General features: G+C 36.4%; 1 pseudogene; it reads left to right on the forward strand.

Moving 5' to 3' along the window:
* The first annotated feature begins 308 nt into the window (after nucleotides 1-308).
* On the forward strand, nucleotides 309-896 carry LOC149204642 (OVARIAN TUMOR DOMAIN-containing deubiquitinating enzyme 2 pseudogene; annotated as a pseudogene).
* The last annotated feature ends 20,262 nt before the right edge of the window (nucleotides 897-21,158 follow it).

The raw sequence follows: 21,158 nt of genomic DNA on the forward strand, positions 1-21,158 counted from the left end.
GGTGGCTGAGCCTGAAGAGCTGTTGGTCGAGGTTGTAGGTGGTCGCAATAGAGATCACGTGGCAGCAAGGCCGTAGTCGATTTATCGTTTGAAGAAATCTATGGCTCTCTTGCCTTGAGAGGAGGTTCCGGTTTGAACCTGGATGCTCCGCTATATATTCCCGCAACATTCCAGTAGGTAGAGGATTCAATGAAATGTACAGAGTTGGAAGTGGAAGCGCAAGAGATGTAAGCGCCCATGCTCAATACTGTTTGTGAATTACCATTCTGAATTTTTTTTTGGCTCCTGTGCTTTTAGGATTATTTTTTTACAAAATGGATGAAGGAGTGGTTGTGAAAAGAGTCATTCCAGCAGACAACAGTTGTCTCTTCAATGCAGTCGGTTATGTAATGGAAAACGACAAGAACAAATCTTCAGAATTGAGACAGGTAATTGCCACAGCAGTTGGAAGTGATACTGTGCATTATAATGAGGCATTCTTGGGAAAGCCAAATGAAGAGTATTGTGCATGGATACTGGATTCTGAAAAATGGGGTGGTGCCATTGAGCTGGCAATTTTAGCAGATTATTATGGTCGTGAAATTGCAGCATACGATGTCCAATCATCCCGTTGCGACCTGTATCGCCAGGGAAAAGGCTACACAGAACGAGTCATGCTGATTTACGATGGCCTGGATAAGAGAAGAAACATGGAAACATGTTGCATGTGGCGATGGCAGGCTGTGATGGGAAGCAATATTTCGATTGTGGATCTCCAGTATTTTTTTTTGGGAACCATGACATGCATCGTTTTCTGTGGTGTAGCTACAAGTCATGCAGGGCGACGGGTTGGTTCAAAGCAAGTTTCTGCAAGAGTTCCAGCTAAGTATAAAGTAGTTTATGCTTGGGCATATTAAAAACAAATCCATAATTGCTTGTGAATTTTGTGTCGAGTTGCAAGCGAAAGAGGATTGGATTTCCAATGGTGTGGACCGATGGAGTCTGTGTATGGAGGTTTGTTGGGTCTTCTGCAGGTGTGGAAGCCTTGATGTGATTATGTTTCTATATTGGGTAAAGATGAAACTAAAAGTTTCAACATATCTCCTTTGATGAAATAAATTGTCTTCGTAAGTTATTTTGCTTCATGTTGAGAACTGATCAACTTAACATGTAAATGCATTTATGTAAATCTGGTTAAAAGAATTAGATTGTTGTGACATTTAGCCTGGCAAACTAGTGTCACCAGTGTAAATCTATGTTGGAATTTTCCATTCCAACAATAGACAAATCTATTTGCAGGAATGATTTATTACCAGATATGAGAAGACATGACAGTTACGTCAAAAATTGGAGGATGATCAAGTTTGTATGTGTCCGGTGTATAGATTGTGGAGACAAGCCTGCATGTTCAATTGCAAGGAGATTAGCTGGACAATGGATCTTAGTTGTTGCAGTACGTCAGCGAGTATGAGGCAGCATGCTTGGAAGCAGTTACCAAGCCTTGATACTGTGAGCAGGGGAAGTGGCATTATGTTGCCAGGGGAGTGGATATTGAAACGCGACGGAGGATTGGACCGTGGAGTCCTGGATTATTACTCTTGAAGGGAAAATTGTGTTCTCTTCATGTGGTTGTGTGCCTATATCTGGATCATCAGTGTTTGAATGCACTGCATTGAGTCCAGGTGAAAAGTCGTCAATTTGTTTCTTTATCAGTAGACCCCTCACAGGTATTGTTGGTGAAAAATGGCTGCTGGTATGTTTAAAAAATAATCATCTATGGGCAGAGATAGAGAAATTAAATTTGAAGAGTTTATGTTGTATTTTCTTGGAATCATGTTTATATATTATTGAGCCTTATTGAGCCTAGCTAACTCAATGTAGGCAGAGTTATTTTGTTAGAATTTGCAACTCTAACGAATGACAGGTTAAGCATAGAGTTCCAAGAAGTTATTTGAACAGATAAGGATGCCCAGGATGTAGGAGAAGATGAGGTAATGAAGCAGCAACAACGTTTATGGTGGACAACAAAGTAGATGTTTGTTTTGAGTTAGTGTGGTTTGTTGAATAGACTCCCTAGCATGTCATAAGCAAGTTCGTCATTGTATGTACCCAGAAACACCAAAATGTGGAATGAAATGTAAGTTTTTTAAAGGCATCTGAAAGTTTGTGGTGATCTTAAAACCACTTTGTAATGGTTTATGGTCAGCCTGAAACCATCTTTTGTCATTGTAAAGTGAGGGTTGGTGGTGAGCCAGAAACCATCTATAGAGTCTTTGTGGCTGAAGTGCTTGCCTTTGTGGCAGAATCGCCTCTGTGGCTTGAGGTGCCTTTGTGGCCGGGTGTACATGAGAGCTTTGTGCTCAATTGAGCAGGTGGACTGCAGAACACCTGGCTTGGACTCAGATGATTTTTTAATTTTCTGAGTAGAAGGGGATTGGCGCGCTTTTCGCACTACCAGTAGCACCAGGAAGCGCAACTGGTGCATCTGTTAGGCCATTAATCGCGCCACCGCACCAAAATGATAGACTGGAGTGGAATTTTATGGAAAAATCATGCCAATTCACCTTCAAGGGGATCCGCGGGAATCCTTATCTTCGTTTGACGATTTGCGAGGGGAGGCAGATTGTATTTTGGAGGTTCTGTACATGCAATTCGCCTGATGGTGGTGGATTTGACTATCATGACAAGTAGTCATTAAGGGAGGGAGTTAGAAATAATTAATTCCTACTTGTCTATGGTTGTAATTCTCCATTTGAGGAGTTTGTTCCTACATAATAGGAATTTAGTTTCTCCTAGTTTACTATGTGGTTGAGAGAATCTCTCAACCACACTACTGTGTGTCTAAGATAGAATTCCTATCTTGAGACTATTGATTGTATAAATATGTGTGTAATTTCCTCATTCAAGGATAATAGAATATATTGAGTGTGTGTGTGGTATTTTATCTCTCACAAAATAATAAAAATAATAAATCCATCAGTATCAGAAGTACCAACCAAAGGTGGCAAGTGAGAGAGGAGTAAACCAATAATGGTTGTAAAAGTCATAGATAAGACAATAATTAACTTACTATCCTACAATTCTATCCTTTCAATAGAAATAATGACACTACGACAAAATTCATTGATTTAGCATATATACATTTTCCAGCACTATATATAAATTATTATCAAAATTAATAAATATATAATTACATAATTCAATTTTTAATTTATCATGTTTATATGTAAAACAATTTTCATAAAAATGTATTCCTATATTAATATATAATTAATACAAATCATATCATTATCAGACTCATATGGGAATGCATCTTTAGATTCATATATGATGAAAACAAGCCATATCATTGTCAAAGATAATCATAATAGAATTAAAAAGTTAAATGAAGTTATTGCATAATTTTTAATCATACCCATCTCATCAAATGAATAATATGACTTCTCCTGATGATAAATTTAATAACAAATACAAACGAAGCCAATCTATAGCATCTCCCTAGATTATTCTAGCTTCCCCAACCCAATGCCTTCGGTATTTAATACTTTGACTTGTCCGGACACCCTCTCATAATTTTGTGGTTCGTTCATGCCGTTTTAGGAACTAATCCTTTATTTAATTATGAACCTAAATTCTTACGGTACATAGCGGTAATTTGTTTACTTTTATGAGTTAATCATGTATTTATTAGTGTAAGTCCTCACGGTTCGTTACTGGTGCCCCTACTCATGAAGATTTTTTTTATGACGTTAATATTTTTAAACTATCCATCACGTGACTTTTAATATTTATTTGTACAAGTTTCATTTAATTTCAAATTGTATTTATAATTGTTGAAAAATTTTCATTCTCTGTTGTACCAGTACACTCAAGTCTCATTGCTACATTTTCTCTTGAGACATGTTGATGAAACTTTTTTGCAATTTTTCCAAGTTGTTGAAATGTTCAAGCTTTATTTTGAAAGAAGGAAATAGTGAGAAAATAGATGGAACTTATGTATCTACATATCTGTAATTTTTTTATTTCTAAGAAGTAACCAAAATTAATATTATAAAGTAATATATATATATATATATATATTCATAATTACTCTCACATGAAAATAGTGAATGCAAATATTGTTGCAACAAATTTGACAAAAAAATTCACTTAAGAGAAGTTGAAATACACATACCATGTTTTCCATTTAAGTCACTACGATGTCAATCCCATTAAAAGAACACTGGTTGTTAAATAAGTTTCAAACCGAAAACATAATGGGCATGAACTATGTAAATGTTCATAAAGTAGATTCAATATCAACGTGTACACAAACCAAATTTTGGATAGTTTCACCAAAAGAGGTAATTGTCAAAACACCACCATTACAAACATAAACATAAAAGGAAAAACTTTATATATTTAAGATTCTTCTTTCTTTAACATCTTTTCAGATGTCATATACCCTATCGCATTCCACCATCGATGAATCAAGCCCAGTTAGAGACGCTCGCATCAAGGCATCCAATGCAACTAATGATAGCTTTGTTCTTCAGACATCCTTTATTATGTTTTGTCTTGAGGATCCTCTATCACATGCCATTGTACTTGCAGGAATAGTAAGCATTGCCTACCATAATTTTGATATGTTAGGAAAATTTGTATGCAACTCTGTAATATAAAAAATCCTCCATGCATCTTTCATGGATGATCCCTCGCAATTAACATGAAGAGTGTCAACAAATGGATGCAAATCTTTCAAACAAGCCTCAAAATCAAATGTAGTTTTGTTTTCTTCACTTTGATAATAAGGATGTCGTAAGTGTTGAAAAATATTTTCGAGCCAATGCTTTGAATTTCATTCTCTGCCATGAACATATTCTAAATAATGGAAAAGGCTAAAAAACCTTACTAAATTGAAAAATGAAAGATCAAGGAATCTTCCATTAAAATTCTCTACGAGAGCTTGAACATAATATTTTGCAAGTTGTTTGCAACTTTCTATTGAACCTTCAATACAAAGTTTCCATGGTTGTTTTTGTATATCAACACAATCATCATATGCATGTGGAGTTGCTACAAATCGTAATTCATGCTTGTGAACAAGCCCCTCCTTATCACAAATTTCTAGAAAGCCAAATTCAGAGGCATCTATAAGTTTAGATAAATAACACGTGTCATATGCAAATTGTCACTTATTAAAAACCACTTTTTCAAAGTGTTTACCGTGATATCTATGGCTTCCCCTAACGAGTTGACATCAATGTGCTATTCTTGGAATTTCTTGTTCAATTTGTTTAATTCGCACATTATATCTGTAAGCATATGTAAAGAAAATTGCACTGAAAAGATTCTTGCCTTATCATACCATGAGTCTTTTCTTTCATTTTCCATAATGTTAATATGGGAGGCATAGGTTCAAGTCTTCAAATGATGTGTCCCCTTGAATCCATCTAACTCCATGGATTTCAAGAGCTTGAAGAGTTTCATGTTACATAAGTTCTTGTAGAGCAATAAGTTAACTATTTATTTTTGTAGAATTTTGGACCCAAGAATATACCTTATTTTCTAATTTCTCAACAAACAATAATTCATGTAATTTTTTTTTTAAGAATCTAATGCAGCTAAAGCTTTCCGATGAGAAATGCAATGAACACCTACAATATTAGGTAGATGTTTCTTCAAGAAAGTAATAAAACCATTTTCATTACCAACTATTAAGTAAGCACCATTTGTGGAAAATCCTACCAATATTTCTTTTGAAAGGTCCCTTGATTCCAATAAATGTTTGATTGAATCATAAGTTGTTTGCCCTCTTCCATCGCAAACATTTATGATCTTTAAAAAATTGTGAAATTGGAGGACCCAATCCTTTTGAGCTTAAAAATGTGGCATAAACCACAAGATGTTTTTCTAAGCTACAGTTTGTACTTTCATCTAGCGTCAATGAAAAAAAGGGTTATCTAGCATTTTGGAAATATGTAGTTCTTCAAGATATTGAGATATACCAAAAATAAATTCTTTGTAGCCATGTGATTTGTATAAGATGTATAATCTTTTTTCTTTCGCATATTTGGTGTGTGTAAGGACATTGTAAACAAACAAAGAGATTCATATTTTGAGAGTGGTAGATCATCTTGCACCATCGAATATACTAATTTCATAGTCGCAATGACTCTTTCTTTGTTCATATCATTAATGCATGCAATGTGTTCTGTAATCGACTTCGTCTTCTTCTCATTTCCACATATCCACTTTGCCTGTGAGAGTTTATGGATGCTTGAATTAGCATGAACAATTATAGAATAATGTTTCAATGTAGAGCATCTAATATCAATTCTGCATGGACCCATTTCCTTATGCATTTCACAATATATGCATTTCATAATTATTTTTTCTTCATGCTTTGCCTCTCTCAACCGCTTATACTTAGTTTTCCACTGATCACGAAACTATCTTTTTAATTTCATTTTTCTTTCATTTTGGATGCTAGGTTCACCTTGTGAAATTCTTCATCGCTTTCTTCATTATGCCCCAAGACATCTAAATCTTCATTTAGATCAAAATCATGATCTTCTTTATTGGGAAATGAAGCTTGAGATGTAGCAGACCATCCAAATAAGTTTTTGATAGAAAGTTGTTTCCCATTTTTTGAAGTCATTTTTTTTATATATATAATACATATATAATAAAAATAAATTAATTAGTATACATGAATTTCATTTCATCAACTAAACCATATTAAAAAATTAATCTTGCATTGATTTCAAGAAAGGATATTAACTATGGAATATACCTATTTATTCTTTATAATATTTAATAATTTCTTAAGTCTAGGTAAACTTTTTTCAATATTTACAATAAGTTGTCTATTCTTTCTATCTATTTCATTCATTATACAGGCAGAAAAGTTGAATGTTTTAACATAAATACATCTTCCGTTTTCATTTAATAATGGTGATTTCAACAACATCGTTTCTTGGAGTTCAATGCAGAAATATTCAAATTTTTTTTTTGAGCTATTATTTCTCCTTGATTCACTTTTTGAAAAAAAAAGACACTAAGTTTTTATTTGGTTTAAATTGTATTAAAGCCATATATAAATATAATTTTTTTTTCTCACATATTAAACATAAAGTAATTTTATATATGAATTGATTTACTCCTTTTTAAGCACTTGTTGCAATTTTCCCACAGAGAAGGTTTCTCTCAAAACTATTGGACTAAAAATGTTGCAGCAATGTGTTTGTTGTCCTATTGTGGCCAAAATCGAAACAACAGATTTGACTATTTTTAAATTGTTTTGGAATGCCAACAAAAAATATGAGGACAACCTATAAATTTTCATTGTAAATTTCTACTAAATATTGAAGAAGATAAACTTGGAACATTTCTTTTAAGATAATCAATTTATATCTTCAAAAATATATTTTTTAAAATAATAAATTTATATATTAAAAAATAAAATTTAAATAATGGAAATTTACATTTCTACTTTAAAAAAATAAAAATATAACCATAAAATACTAAAACTAACACCTAAATAAACTAATTCAAATAACCAAGGAGAAACAAACTATATAGACATAAAAAAAAATAAAACCTATAAAGATAAATTACTCGAACTTTGAATTACCATGGCAAAAATGACAAGGTGTCACCCAAAAATAACAAGATTTATGTTTCTTGAAAAATAATTTTTTAGTTTTCTATACAAATTCATCCTTGCTCTATTAAAAGAAAAAATGATGATATTTATAATACCGACTAGACACTATAGGGACTACAAACAATAAATAGTTTAGTTTAACTAGAGAATCTAATTACCCAAGTCTCTCTGCACACTTGTAAAAATAACAAGATGTGACCCAAATCCATCAAAATTCAGAACAACTTATTTTTATTAAAATTTATGTTTCTTGGAAAATAATTTTTTAATTTCCAATACAAATCCATCCTAGAACGACAAACTACACAAAGTCGTATGTACACTATTAGGTTTAATATAAATAAGAAGATAATGTATCTAAAGGTTATGTTAATGGCTTAATTGAGAATAACAATTCAAAAATAATATTCCATGCGCTACTTTATTATTCACTACCTTCTCCATGGAAGGAAGTCTGGCATTCATGTAATATTCTGTTAATTGCTCAACTCAAAATAACAATTCAAAAATAACATTCCATGCACTACTTTATTATTGACTGCCTTCTCAATGGGAGGAAGTTTGGCACTCATGTGAAAGCCATTGGAGAGAGTCACTGTGTATTGGTTCTAGAAGGACCAAGAGTGTGTTGTTCCGAATTCTAGGAACATCACGAGCTAGGGATCCACATGAGTACCCCATATTATGGGCTAAAAATATAGCTCAACATGTGTACAGAAGAAGACAAAGAGAAATTGATATGAGGAATAATAATAATAGTTATTGTTCCTTCTAGCTTAATCTGAGTTATTTGTTAATGAATTATTTTTTTGGTCAAGTAAGAGTAGGACCTTCTATTAAACTCAGCCAAATATACATAATTTACAAGAAGCCGCACCCACTATGTGAGAGTTCAACAGTCAGCCCGGCAAGTAGAACCAAACCAATCATCCAAAACCAAGAGAAACCTAAATAGGAAAGCCGAGGAGAATCGCCAAACAATTACGGCACAAGGTCATTTGGAAGTTTTGTCGTGCTTCAAATGAGCCTATAATTCCTTGGAGGGCTAGTCCATCCAAATGGAGGTCACAGAAGGCCATGAATGACTCACCGTGGGTCCACTAGAGGTCCCACCACAAGCCAAGCTTAAAACTATCAAATAGACTTGACATAAATTAAAAGCATAACACTCTAATTTTTTTTTCTAGGTTCGACCAACTAGAACAAACACATCACCACCGTTGATCAACTGACTAAGATCCAACGGTCTTCGTGAATATCGGAACAACGAGAAGCACGAGAGATAACCACCCGATGAGGGCAGTTTTCTCTCTCCTCGCTCCGCTATGTGTCGCTCAAAGAGTGGAATTAGAGACAAACTCAAAAAAATAAGAAACCATTTGGACCCCGCCTGAAATACCACTAGTGGTATTGGAAAGGTTAATGCGGGGGAAAAGAAAACACGTCCTTTCGACCACTTGTTGTCCTTCAATTCCGTCGAGCCGGTAGTTCTTAAACCAGTCCCGTCCACCTGGATTCTCTATCATAAACCACCTAAGCCATAAGAAGAGGGACACCTCATCCTGTGGAGCTATTAGAGTCAAACCTTTCATATCTCAATCAAAAGGATTTCAGACTTTGGAAAGTAACCAAACCAAGGCGGGTTAGACTATTTGGGGTTCTCCAACCTACAACTGATCTTCTAGGTCCTTTTGATCCATCTTGTTAGTCCATGGTTCCATATCCTGTGTAACCTAACAGAGTCAGTCCTCTCGCAATTTGCCTACGGGTAGCGAATCCGAAGCATACCTAGAATCCCTGTCCCTAATTGTGACTCCTTCATTCGCGAATCGATCTGCTAACATAATAGATTTCCTTTTTACATGAGAAAATCTAACAGTTTTAAGGGTTCGTAGGTGAGCATAGATGCGGTAAAAAACCTAAAAAAGCTTCTAGTGCTTCGACACTTTATCCAGAGAGGTTCCATTGCTAGTTTTCTTAGCTGCTCTAATAATTAATTTTGAATCTGCTTCAATTATAACATTGTGTGAATTGGAATTCACCACGATTTCTAACCATTGATCTAATGCGATGAGCTCAACCATGTTATTAATGGCCTTCCCGAAGTGTCGATGGAATATTTCTTGTATTTTTCCCTGATCATCTCTTATGACACCCCCAAAGCCCACTAATACTGGGTTGCCCTTAACTGCTCCATCAATATTAACCTTTAAGAAACCATAAGGAGGGGGCTTCCAAATGTTAAAAGTCTTCATTATAAGGCTCGCTGCCTTTGTTTTTCCTAGAGGACTGATAGACTGGAGACCCAAGTGAAGTATAATACTCTACTCTTGGGGTATAGGAGGAACTTTAGGAAGGGTTGTTGACAAGCTTGTACTGTGTCTTTGAGTTGCCTTAGAACTTGCTCAATTATGTGTTGTGGCTTGTTTTTTTGTTTTCGAAGATCCGACTGTTGTGTTCTTTCCACACATTCTAGATGACAAAACCTGGAATCAAAATCGAAGCTTTATTAATTATCTGATTCCTTGGGAAGTTTTTCCTTCAGTTCTTTAGAGTGTTGGATATGCTGAGACTATCCCTATCAGTTTGTCTAAAAATAGAGTCCACCCAATCCCACACTTTTGAAGTGAAAGGACAAAGGTTGAGAAGGTGTTCAATCGTCTTCTCATGGGCGCCACATAGGTAACACTTGGAAGGACCAAAGAAGCCTTTCTTAAGGAGATTCTCCCAAGTTAAGATCTTCCTTTGATGCACTAGCCAGATGAATAACTTTATTTTCATCCAATGTGGACTTTGCCAAAGTTTCTTCCAGTCTTGATCAAGATTGATAAAGTTAAATCCTATGACTTCATGTTTAGCCTCTTTATTGTTTTGTTGAGGAAGAAACTAGAATCCTTCTACGCTCTATCTCCTGGGTGAGAGCTTCTGCCTTGGTCTTCAGTGGGTTTTCATCATTGTATCCTAGATCCTTCCACTTCCTCCATTTTCCATTATTCCTTCCCTGATCCCAGAAGTCTTTTACCAAAACCATACCTTTGTTGTTTGTGTCACTTTTGAGAGATGCAAGTTCATCCCTATAAAGGTTGGGTTCCTGTTGTCAATTATCCTCCCAAAATCGAGCAAGGTCCCCTGCTCGAATTTCCAAAAAATAATGTTTCTGAACAATATTTTGATTATCCTAGGCAAGGTTCCAAATATGGGAGCCCGTGAGTTGCCTTGACATTCTAATATGATCCTTCTCCTACCAGTACTTGGCATGCTTCTGTTTCCAAAGCTTAGCCCAGGGGGCATTCGGTTCCTTAATCCATCTCCACCAAAGCTTGGCTCCCAAAACTATGTTGAGGGTCTCAGGATCATGAAGCCCCAATCCACCATGGCTCTTGGGTTTGCAAAGCTTGTCCCAGGCTACTAAAGCCCACTTCTTTTTCTCTTCCCCTCTACCCCAAAGAAATTCCCTTTATATGCTTCTTATATGCTGCTTAATACCTTGAGGAGCAAGAAGAGCTGAAAACATAAAAATGGGAATGGCCTGCAAGACCACCTATGTGATTAAAAGGCATCCTACCAAATTTAATGACCTACATGTCCATTTTTTGACCGTGTCCTAAAGTTTATTTAAAATTGGCTCCCACGGTTTCTTTCTTAGAGGTTTGTCAGTAAGAGGAATGCCAGGATATTTGGAAGGTAGTTGTTCCCTTTGAAATCCAATAATTCTGGTAATGTTTCTCTGAATAGAAATATTAGTGTTAAAGAAAAAAACTTTGGATTTGTTGAGGCTTACCTCTGTACCTACTGCCATAGCAAAGTCATTTAAGATGCTTTTGATTGCTCTGGCTTCCCTGACTGTATGTATTCCTTGCAAAATTGTATCATCCACAAATTGCTGATGGGTGTTTGCCCCTCCATCCATGGTAAGCTTGATACCCTGAATTCATCCTTCAACATTTTCCCTTTTAATCTCTCTTCCTAGCCCTTCCATCATGAGGATGAAGATGAACGGTGAGAGCCGATCTCCTTGTCTGAGCCCTCTGGAGGGTGTGAAGGTCCTTAATGGAGCTCCATTAAGCAGTATGGAAAAACCGGTTGAGGTAACTAATGCCATGACCCACCTTATCCAATTTTGTTCAAAACCATAGGCTTTTAGAATTTCTCTTATGTCAGACCAGCTCAATTTTTCATAGGCTTTAGCTAGGTCCAATTGAATGATCATACCGGCTTGTTTGTTGCTTTTGAGAGTGTACCACCTCATTAGCTTGGATGATATTGTTGAGGATTTGTCTTCCCTCCACATAGCTTGTTTACTCCTCCGAGATGAGAGCGGGTGGAAGTGTTTTGAGTTGATTGGCTATTACTTTGGAGATAATTTTATACACCACATTACATAAGGCTATGGGATGAAAGCCATCTGGAGTCATGGCATCTTCCTACATTGGAATCAGAGCTATGAAGGATGCACTCAGAGCCTTTAGTATCATTTTGGATCTTCTTGAATCTTCCACAACCTTGAGGATATCATGTTTGATAGTTTCCCAATAGGCTTTGAAGAAGTCTACATTGAATCCATCTAGGCCTAGTGCTTTACCATTTTGCATTTCATTAATCACTTCACTGACCTCCTCTTCTGATACTGGCCTGTTGAGATTGTGATTGTCCTCTCTGGTAACCAACTTATGGATATACTAAGTGAAATGGTCAATGAAGCTAGATTTGTCCTCCAGTGGTTCCTTTGCAACATTGCAGAAGTGCTGTACAAGGACCGATTCCATATCATTGTGAGAAACAAGTTCAATACCTTGAGAATCTTTGATCTTTTTTATTCTATTATGTGCCCTATGAGACATAGTGGATTTATGGAAGAATTTTGTGTTTCTTTCTCCCTCTCTAATCCATTCTATTCTTGATTTCTTCCTCTAGAAAATTTCTTCTTATGAGCATCGATCCTCCGATTCTTCTTTGAAGAGAGTCAGTTAGTTATTGTTGTGCTTAGGTGAAGCCCTCTGTCATGTTGATCTGATTGATCTCCTGGAGCTTCTGCTCAACTTCTCTTTTGGATTTGAAGATATCTCCAAATTCCTTTTTGTTCCAAGCTTTAAGACAGGATTTGATATGTTTAAGTTTCTGCTGGAGCATGTACATTTTTGTGCCCTGAATATTCAAATTCTCTCCCCACCATTTATCAATGTTATTAGTCAACTTAGGGTGTGAGAGCGAGGCATTTTCAAACTTGAAATGTCCATTTCTCAGTATGCCCATGAAGGTAGCTTCCACCTATAGAAGCCAGTGATCTAATCCTTCAAAGGGCAGAATGGAGGTTGTCATGGCGAGTCCTGTGAGAAGGAGGTCCTCTAAAATAATGAATCTATCAAGTTTGGAAGCAACTTGATTAGCCCCTCCTCTTTTGTTGTTCCAAGTAAGGGTTCCATTAATTGTTTCAGTATCCACTAGACCCATGTTCATAATGAAGTTCTGTAACACCATGGAGTCTCTGCCTAGCTGTCTAGTGCCTCCTATTTTCTCTGAAAGAGATCTTATCATATTGAAATCTCTTACAACGTTCCAGGGAAAAATGGGATGTCTTGCTCTTAGATCCTCCAGGGAGGTGAGCAACTTGAGTTTGTCTGCTTACTTTTGAGGTCCATAAACATTTGTAATCATGTATATCCTCATGTTCTCTACAAGTTGACATATCAGGGAGAGATAATTCCTGGATGCTTCAAAATCCAGAATTCTAAATTTCGATGGGTCCCACAAGGTGAGAATCCCCCCCCCTTGCCAAGTTGTTTGCATTAACCTCTAAATACTCATATTTGCATAACCACTTATTATGAATATCTCTTGTCTTTTCCATTGAACATTTTGTCTCCTGAATAAAAAGCATGTCTGGTTTTCCTTCTTTCATTCTATTACTAAGATTTCTTTGTTTCCTCCTATTCCCTATCCCTCTAATGTTCTAGGTTGTAAGCTTCATTAAGAAAGGTTAGTAAAGGAATAGATGGTGAGATCTTTCATATTACCTGGGTTGATCAACAGTTTTCCACATTTGTTGAATAATTCTTTCTGTCTCTTTCTTCCTCTTTTCCTACTTGAGTTCTTTGGCGATTGTGCTTGAGAATTCTCCATCATCCTAACCCCACTTTGCTCTTGTCTTTCATGATTTATTTTGACTCCAAATCCCTTCACTTGTGACCTCCAAAGAAAGAACTATTGTACTCTGTCATAGTCCTCTTTTGGCAGGAGTCCACTCCTATGTTTTTTCCTTGTTCCAAAAATTTCTCTAGATCTAGATTCTCCCTATCCAGGATCTCCTGTAGCTCATGGTCCTCTGTTCCTGCTTCACTTGGAGTCATCTCCTAGTCCCTACTGATCTCCATCAAGCTTGGTAGATCATCCTTATATTTGTTGTTTACTGTGATATCCTCCATGTCAGCTACCTTATCCTGCTCCTTTGTTGCATTCTCCATGTCCTGAACTATCTCTTGGTTCCCCTCTTCTTCCTCCAGGATCTTGAAGTTATTGTATCTTGTATGTCTATCATCATTTTCCTTCTTGTGTGGACACTTTCCCCCTTTCCCTTTGCTCCCAACCTTGGTGAAACCCTCGTGATCTCTCTCCATAGTTGTTTTCTAGTTTCCTTCCCTACTGACTATGGGGCAGTCTCTATATAGATGCCCATGTTCATGGCATCTGCAACATCTAAATGGTATGTGCTCATAGTCCACAGTCTGCACCCATTCTTCATCGTATACCTCTAAAATTATCGCTTCCAGAAGGGCTCCAGATAGATCCATTTCCACAGATATTCAGGCAAAGGAGGTATATCTTCCTTTCAGAGTTGCCTTTGAGATCTTTAGAAAATGCCCCAACTTGTTGCCTATGGCTTTCAAAGATTCTGGTAGCTAATAATCCAGAGGAAGGGAATATAGTCTGATCCAAACCAGTACTAATGTGAATGTTTTAGGTTATGGGACAAAGTTCATCATCCATGGCCGCATGTAGAGTCCTGCCGCAGCATAGAAATAAGGCCCCCCTTCAAACACTCTATCTTTGTCCTCTAGGCTTGTGAACACAACTGTGAAAAAACCCTTATAACCCACATGTAAATGTATCTCTCCCTTTGGCTTCCAATGTCTCCTTATCTAGACATGTAATGCCCTCTCTGTTAGCCATAGCCCCATGAACTTGCATATGATTGCATGCTCCGTCATATGATCCCTATGTGCCTATATGGCTAGGTCATTCAACATGACCCAGGGAATAATCCCTGACTTGGGCTTGCAGACCCTAGTTGTCTTTAAGAAAGCCAGTATTTCACTGCGGCCTCCATTCTCCTTTTATTTGCTAGTTTGTTGTTGATTCCCTTCCTAATCCTGATCTCCACTTCTCCCAGATGTCCCCTGACTTCATGCTTCTGAAATCTTTTCCAGAGGTCTTTTGAAATATTTCTTTCCTGTGTCCTTACTTCCTTTTATGACTGCTCGACTGTAGGAGGGAGTAGCACTCCCCCCGCGCTCCGCACCATAGTATGCTAAATCCGAAATCCTATCTTTAAATCCAACCCATTCGTTAATGAATTATTGATTTCATCCGAAAAAATTATTAAATTAATACACTCTTATTTTATTCTTAGCTAATTTGATTAAAAAAAGAAAATGGATATAAAAGCACAATATATCACATGTACATCGCTTCATTTATGCATTTACATCGCTTCATTTCTGGTGCTCTTGCCTGAATTCTAAATTCATAGTCTACATTGTTCTAATTTGAAATTAGAATGAACAATTGGATTTATTTAAATTGTTCATACAATTTGGAATGGAAAATAATGTTTCAGATTTATCTGAAGCTACAAAATTCGAATTTGAAATTAGAATGAACAATTGGATTTATTTAAATTGTTCATACAATTTGGAATGGCAAATAACGTTGCAGATTTATCTGAAGCTACAAAATTCAAAACAACAATGGAGAATTCAAAACAAGACTAAAAGAAATGAAGGGAAAACCCAACGCCAACCCAAACTAAAGCATATGGCCATAGCCCATGATGAGAATAATCAACACTGAATTTATTGCTTCAGGACTTCCTCCAACGGCTTAAACCATGAACAATTTTACAGATGTACAAACAAACATAACAAAAAATAAAATTAAAACCAGAAACTTGTGTGAGAGAAATTTGTTGATGTATTTGATAATCGATCAAAAGTCATCATCTGTGAGAGAGAAAACAAGAAACAGATCTATGGTGTTTAGAGAACAATTGGGCATCCATTGCCCTTCCTTGTCCAACAAAATGAAAATGGAGAGGGGGGGAATTAGGAATTTATAGGGGAGACAGTTGTAATACCATAAAAGAAGAAAATCCTAAGATCTCACTATAAAATTGATCAGATATCACCATAACAATAATTTAAGAAATGACTAAGAATAATATTAGATTAGGAAATTAATTCATGATGGGAAAGAAAGATGACTTGATTTATTGACCTGAGTGTGTTTATTACGCTGAATTAAACATTAAAAAGTTTAAGATTCCATGCAATGCGTTATTATTGATTGCCTTCTCAATGGGAGGAAGTCTGGCATTCATGTGACATAAATCCTAAAGAAGCAAAGTCAGAATGGTGCCCTAAAGCTAAAATTCAGGGAGATGGTCAGCTTACATGGCTGATAGAACCTAGAGGATAGATGGTGACTCACGAGGAGGACATCAACATTAAATCATTGTATATAGGCACTTGGTGCAGGTTCAATTCATGTCTGCAATGGTACCACATTACAAGATTTCTTGTGGCTCAAATAAACCTGAAGTGGAGTAAAGTAAGTTGAGAGAGCATGCCGAGGAATTTATGTGCCCCTCGTTCCCCGATTCCGCCATTCATTTGGTTGAACAACACTTTCTTGGTCGAGTCAAGCAATGAGGAGAGGACCCGGCGGAATGATAGCGGAAGCTTTCATTTTCTTTTCAAGTGAAGATAAAAGTTGGTGCATTCTCCAGCGAATTGGTCTTTAATGGTTGGCTGGTGAGGTACTATTTGGCACTCTAGCTACTTAGGTTTAGTGCACATCTCTTACAAAAGATCCATGTAAGTAAGTAGGGTGATAGTAACGACACAATAGTAATACTAAACAATGTACACTGTGTCATATAGTTTACTGGCTCATTGGTCATAGCAGAGTGGACGGATGTCAATGACTAACCACTATCACAGGTAGGCTTTAGTTATGAAATTGGAAGAAGATAAGTTACAAAGATGGTATGGAAGTTGGTTGACTGGTTATTAAGATTAAATAAATTAACGTGCGAGAAAACCTGAAGGAACTTCTCGGACTCACTGAGTGAATCAATCCACTCTGAAATGAAACAACATATATTATATAAAACCCACTCCATGTGAGCACACAAAAGTCTTCACACAAGGTGGTTGTAGCTTACACAGTCTTCATGCAACATTTTCTCCTTGGGTAGATAGAGATCCATGCTCTACAAATTTCAATTGCAATAGTCTAATTTATTTCCAGTTAAGAAAAAACCAAAAAAGACTTAATCTCATGAGACTGTGTATGTTTACCACCTCTTACATGCTACCAATGCCTTTTCCCCTTCCATATTGATTTTTTATGCCAATGGATTTTGCACATTATAGCCCTCTTAGGGTTTGGCTCTCATCCCACCTCCGGTCGAGTAGTTATCAAGGATGGCACCCACGGTCTGAGCATCAATCCTCTCTCTAAACAACCTTTCGAAAATTGGGCCAGTATCTATCAAATATAGTTATTAATCCACAAGGAGCTTAACCAGTGAGCCCAACGACGAGAGAAAACTAGCTTAACGAGCATTCGCATTCCTTTGCATCTCAAAAGCCTTTAAGTCAGACTCAAGAATGAATGAATGTGTGCATCTCCATCTGTGCATGCTCGGGCCTCTGCCTATGCAGTGAAACCTCTGCCTCCCTAACGAAAATGTTAGTCGACACCATGGAAGGGAAGCCATGGGATGGATCGATCACCAAACCACCCGTCTTTCTTTGCTTCTTTACCAATTCCATGGAAGGGAAAAAAGGTGTTGGGATAGAGTTAGAGGTAGGTGGATGTGTCAGTGCTTCCTGAACAATGCTTTATGATAAGCTCCAAGTCATGAGAAGGTAGCTCAAAGGCCCCTCGAAATGTGGGCAAGAACAATAGACCAAAACTAAAGAAAATGGTGTGAAAGAGCATTCCAAGGCCTTTTTCCATAGAAAAAGGTAACATGGTCCATCCGGTATATAAATGGCAATTTTCTGGGAATAAGAAAGCCTAAAATATGGGGTGGGGTGGATTTTCAGGCTACCTAGATTTTTTTAACCCACCAAAACTTTGTGCTCTATAACTATTTAATCCCAACCCACCAGAGATTGTGCCTTTGTAATTATCTAATCTCTTCTGCATTAATTAATTTGCAATTGTAACTGTTTTCTTTTTACGCACTGAGCAAAACAAGGAGAACGATTTTGTTAACTAATGATTTGAAAACAAAATAATCACAAGGCGGAGAACAAAATATGGCTATCACTTACTGGTTATTTGGTCGGTTATGTTCTAGGTTCTGTAGAATTCAAAGTTCCAGACTTTCCAGAGTTTTTCCTATGCCCCTGCTCGTGATCAAAATTCACACCCAACAATAACTTACAAGCTTGCAATTTATTTGAATTTGGAACTTGGAAGTTGAATGTCAAACGAATCACCATAACATAATTAGGCAATGGGTAGCTGGGAAGTCACCAACTGGATTAATTGCTATGGCATTTACCACTTGAAGACTTGAAGAACTGACGTTTATGACTTCGTCCTGTAGGTTGTAACATGCAATTCAGATCTAGGGATCATTAAAGAAGGTATTAATGAATCACGATGATTCACGCTCATGTTTAAATTTAAACTACATTATCTTATACTTCAGTTCACCTTTCTGAACTTATATCAGAGTTTCTTGTTTCCTATTCTAATTTTTTCCAACTAGTTGGTTCAAAATGTGTCGTCAAATGTTTTTTCACGTGATTTGCACTGAAATACTTTTTCTCATAAATTTGTACTTTTTCAGATTGAAAGGATGGATTACTTATTTTCAAACCTTATCAATCGGTTATATGTTGGACTAGTCATCTAGGCTAGATTCAATAACTTTACTTTCTTAATTCTAAGTTTTATAGGTCGTTGCTGAATTTAGTGAAAAAAAGAGATCTTGGTTACTTTTACATGAAAAAAAGGTAGTATATGAGTACTTCTCAAAAATGGAATTCGATCGGTAAATTTTCTGTAGCCAAGTAATTTATTGGTGGAATTTTTTTATTTTAGTTGTCAGAATGGGGACTGCAAACCGTTCAATTTGAAAAATGGTGTTTCAGATTTTAAATTCTTAACTTGCCGGCAAATTGAGAGATGGTGTAGGTAGGGTTCGATGAAACCAAAGAAAGTTCGATCCTTCATTATATAATGCACACTTTGGTTTGACTAATCAGGTGGCTCATGAATTTGTTATATATTCATCCCCTCCGTCATGCATGATGGCATATCATGTTCTTAGTCCACGTTCACCCCCCTTAGTTACACATTATGACATATCGACGAGCAAAAATCAGGCAAACATATTTTGACATGCAGAGAGATTTTGTGCTTGGCCACAAGTCTGGACAGTGAAATACCTATTTACACACTGAGGAATGGGTATATCACAGTATAAATATCTAAGGGAGATTCACATAACTTAGAGAAAACTCAAAAAATGAAGCGATGGACGCTTGTAGAGGAGAGAGACAAGTGAATGTTGGAAAGTCGGAGGAGACAAAGCATAAATTTACATAGGAAACATGAGTTGTTGCTCTTATATTGATCACACAAAACCAGATTCTTACAATGAACCCGGTGAAAGGTATCTATCCTTTTCCAACTAGCTACTTGCGTAAAATATCTTGACATGCATCCACATGCAACCACACACTAAAAATCGTCTATCACTTAACTTGACTTGACTCAACACTCCAACACTCAATCACTCTGTTAACTGACTCTCTAAATTTAGCCAACTCCTCATGCAGGAATACTTAAAATTTCTAACACTCCCCTTAATTACGACCATATGACTCAACATAACTTAACTTGACTCGATTATCACTCAAACATGCCTACTAGTCTATGTCTGAGCTAAGCTTACAATGACTTGAGACTTTCACAATTTTTCATTTTATTTTTCTCTTCTTCCAAATTTTATATCCTTGAAATTTCTTCATTCTTTGTTGAAATTTCTTGTTGTAGGCTTTATTTACTTGTTGTTGCTGCAATTCTTCTTTGACTTTTCTTGAATTTTTTCTGAAGCACAATTTCATCTTGTCTGCTACATCTTATTCTTCAAAAATTTGTTCAACTATGGGTTATTTCCATAACATTGCATCTTCAAAAATGGTTTCAATGCATTCATCTTTGTCTTTCATATCATTGTTTTCACTTTCATAGTTATGTACTGCTTCTTTTTTCCTATAATATCCACACCCAAGAACAATATTCACCATTTCATTAAATTATGTTAGTCCAGTTGCTGCTTTAAGACTTGCTTTGATTTGTTCTACTGGTTTCTGAATCCATTCTTCAATGAGCTTCAGATCTGCATCAAATTTATTAACAGCCTTTCTTTCAACTTCTTTGCCCATGCAATTCTGAACACCTGCATATTCAAAGATAATGTTAAAAACATTTTTATCATGCTTTTCAGTGAGAGCTTCCTTGTTAGGATATCTTGACACATAGGAAATAGTTAAGTATAACTTGGTCTAGTGTAGAGTTAGGTAATATGTGTTTCTTTACTATGTACATTTGTAACTTACAATACGACGGCGACGATATTTTCTAGACATGAAGTGATCCAATGGTTCATTCTCTCCTCGGTATTACTGACACCTGATCTATAGCGTAACACCTGACTGGTCCATGATCTCTATTTAAAGAGCATGGAGGGTTATTTGTAGGGTGATCATTCATGAGAGAAGCTTGTGTAAATTTTCTTTCTTTTATTAATAAATTGCCTGAAGTGGCCACGTTGGCTCAGGTCGTGGACTATTTCCCTCTTTGCAGGTTTTAACCACATCAAGGATACTAGTGTATTGATCTGTGATCTATTTGTGAGCGGTGTCCTTTGGTGTTCTATTTGAGGAACTTACCATGTACATCCCTACATGGTATCAGAGCTATTTTAGGGTCGTATCCATTAGTGATCCAAATCGGAAGCTGGTACAACTACATCAGACTGTCATTTCCTATATCTACTATTTCTGACCACTTTCAGGCCAAGAGGACTACCCTATTGTGTTAGGATCATTTGATCCAGTGAGGAACCCCTTTTGTTTCACGCAAAAAGGTTTCTGGTAGCCCTAGCTATGTCATTTTTAATATCCGGAGGTATACAATCTTGATTTGCAGTTTTAGCTATTTATTTCTCTATTTATTTCAGGTGATTTATCTCTCTTTATTCTATTATCAGATCTATACCTTTCATTTC

This window comes from Pinus tabuliformis, chromosome 1_2 (genome assembly GCF_031772625.1).
Source record: "Pinus tabuliformis cultivar Carrire ecotype Pingquan chromosome 1_2, CPIR1, whole genome shotgun sequence".
Lineage (NCBI taxonomy): Eukaryota > Viridiplantae > Streptophyta > Pinopsida > Pinales > Pinaceae > Pinus > Pinus tabuliformis.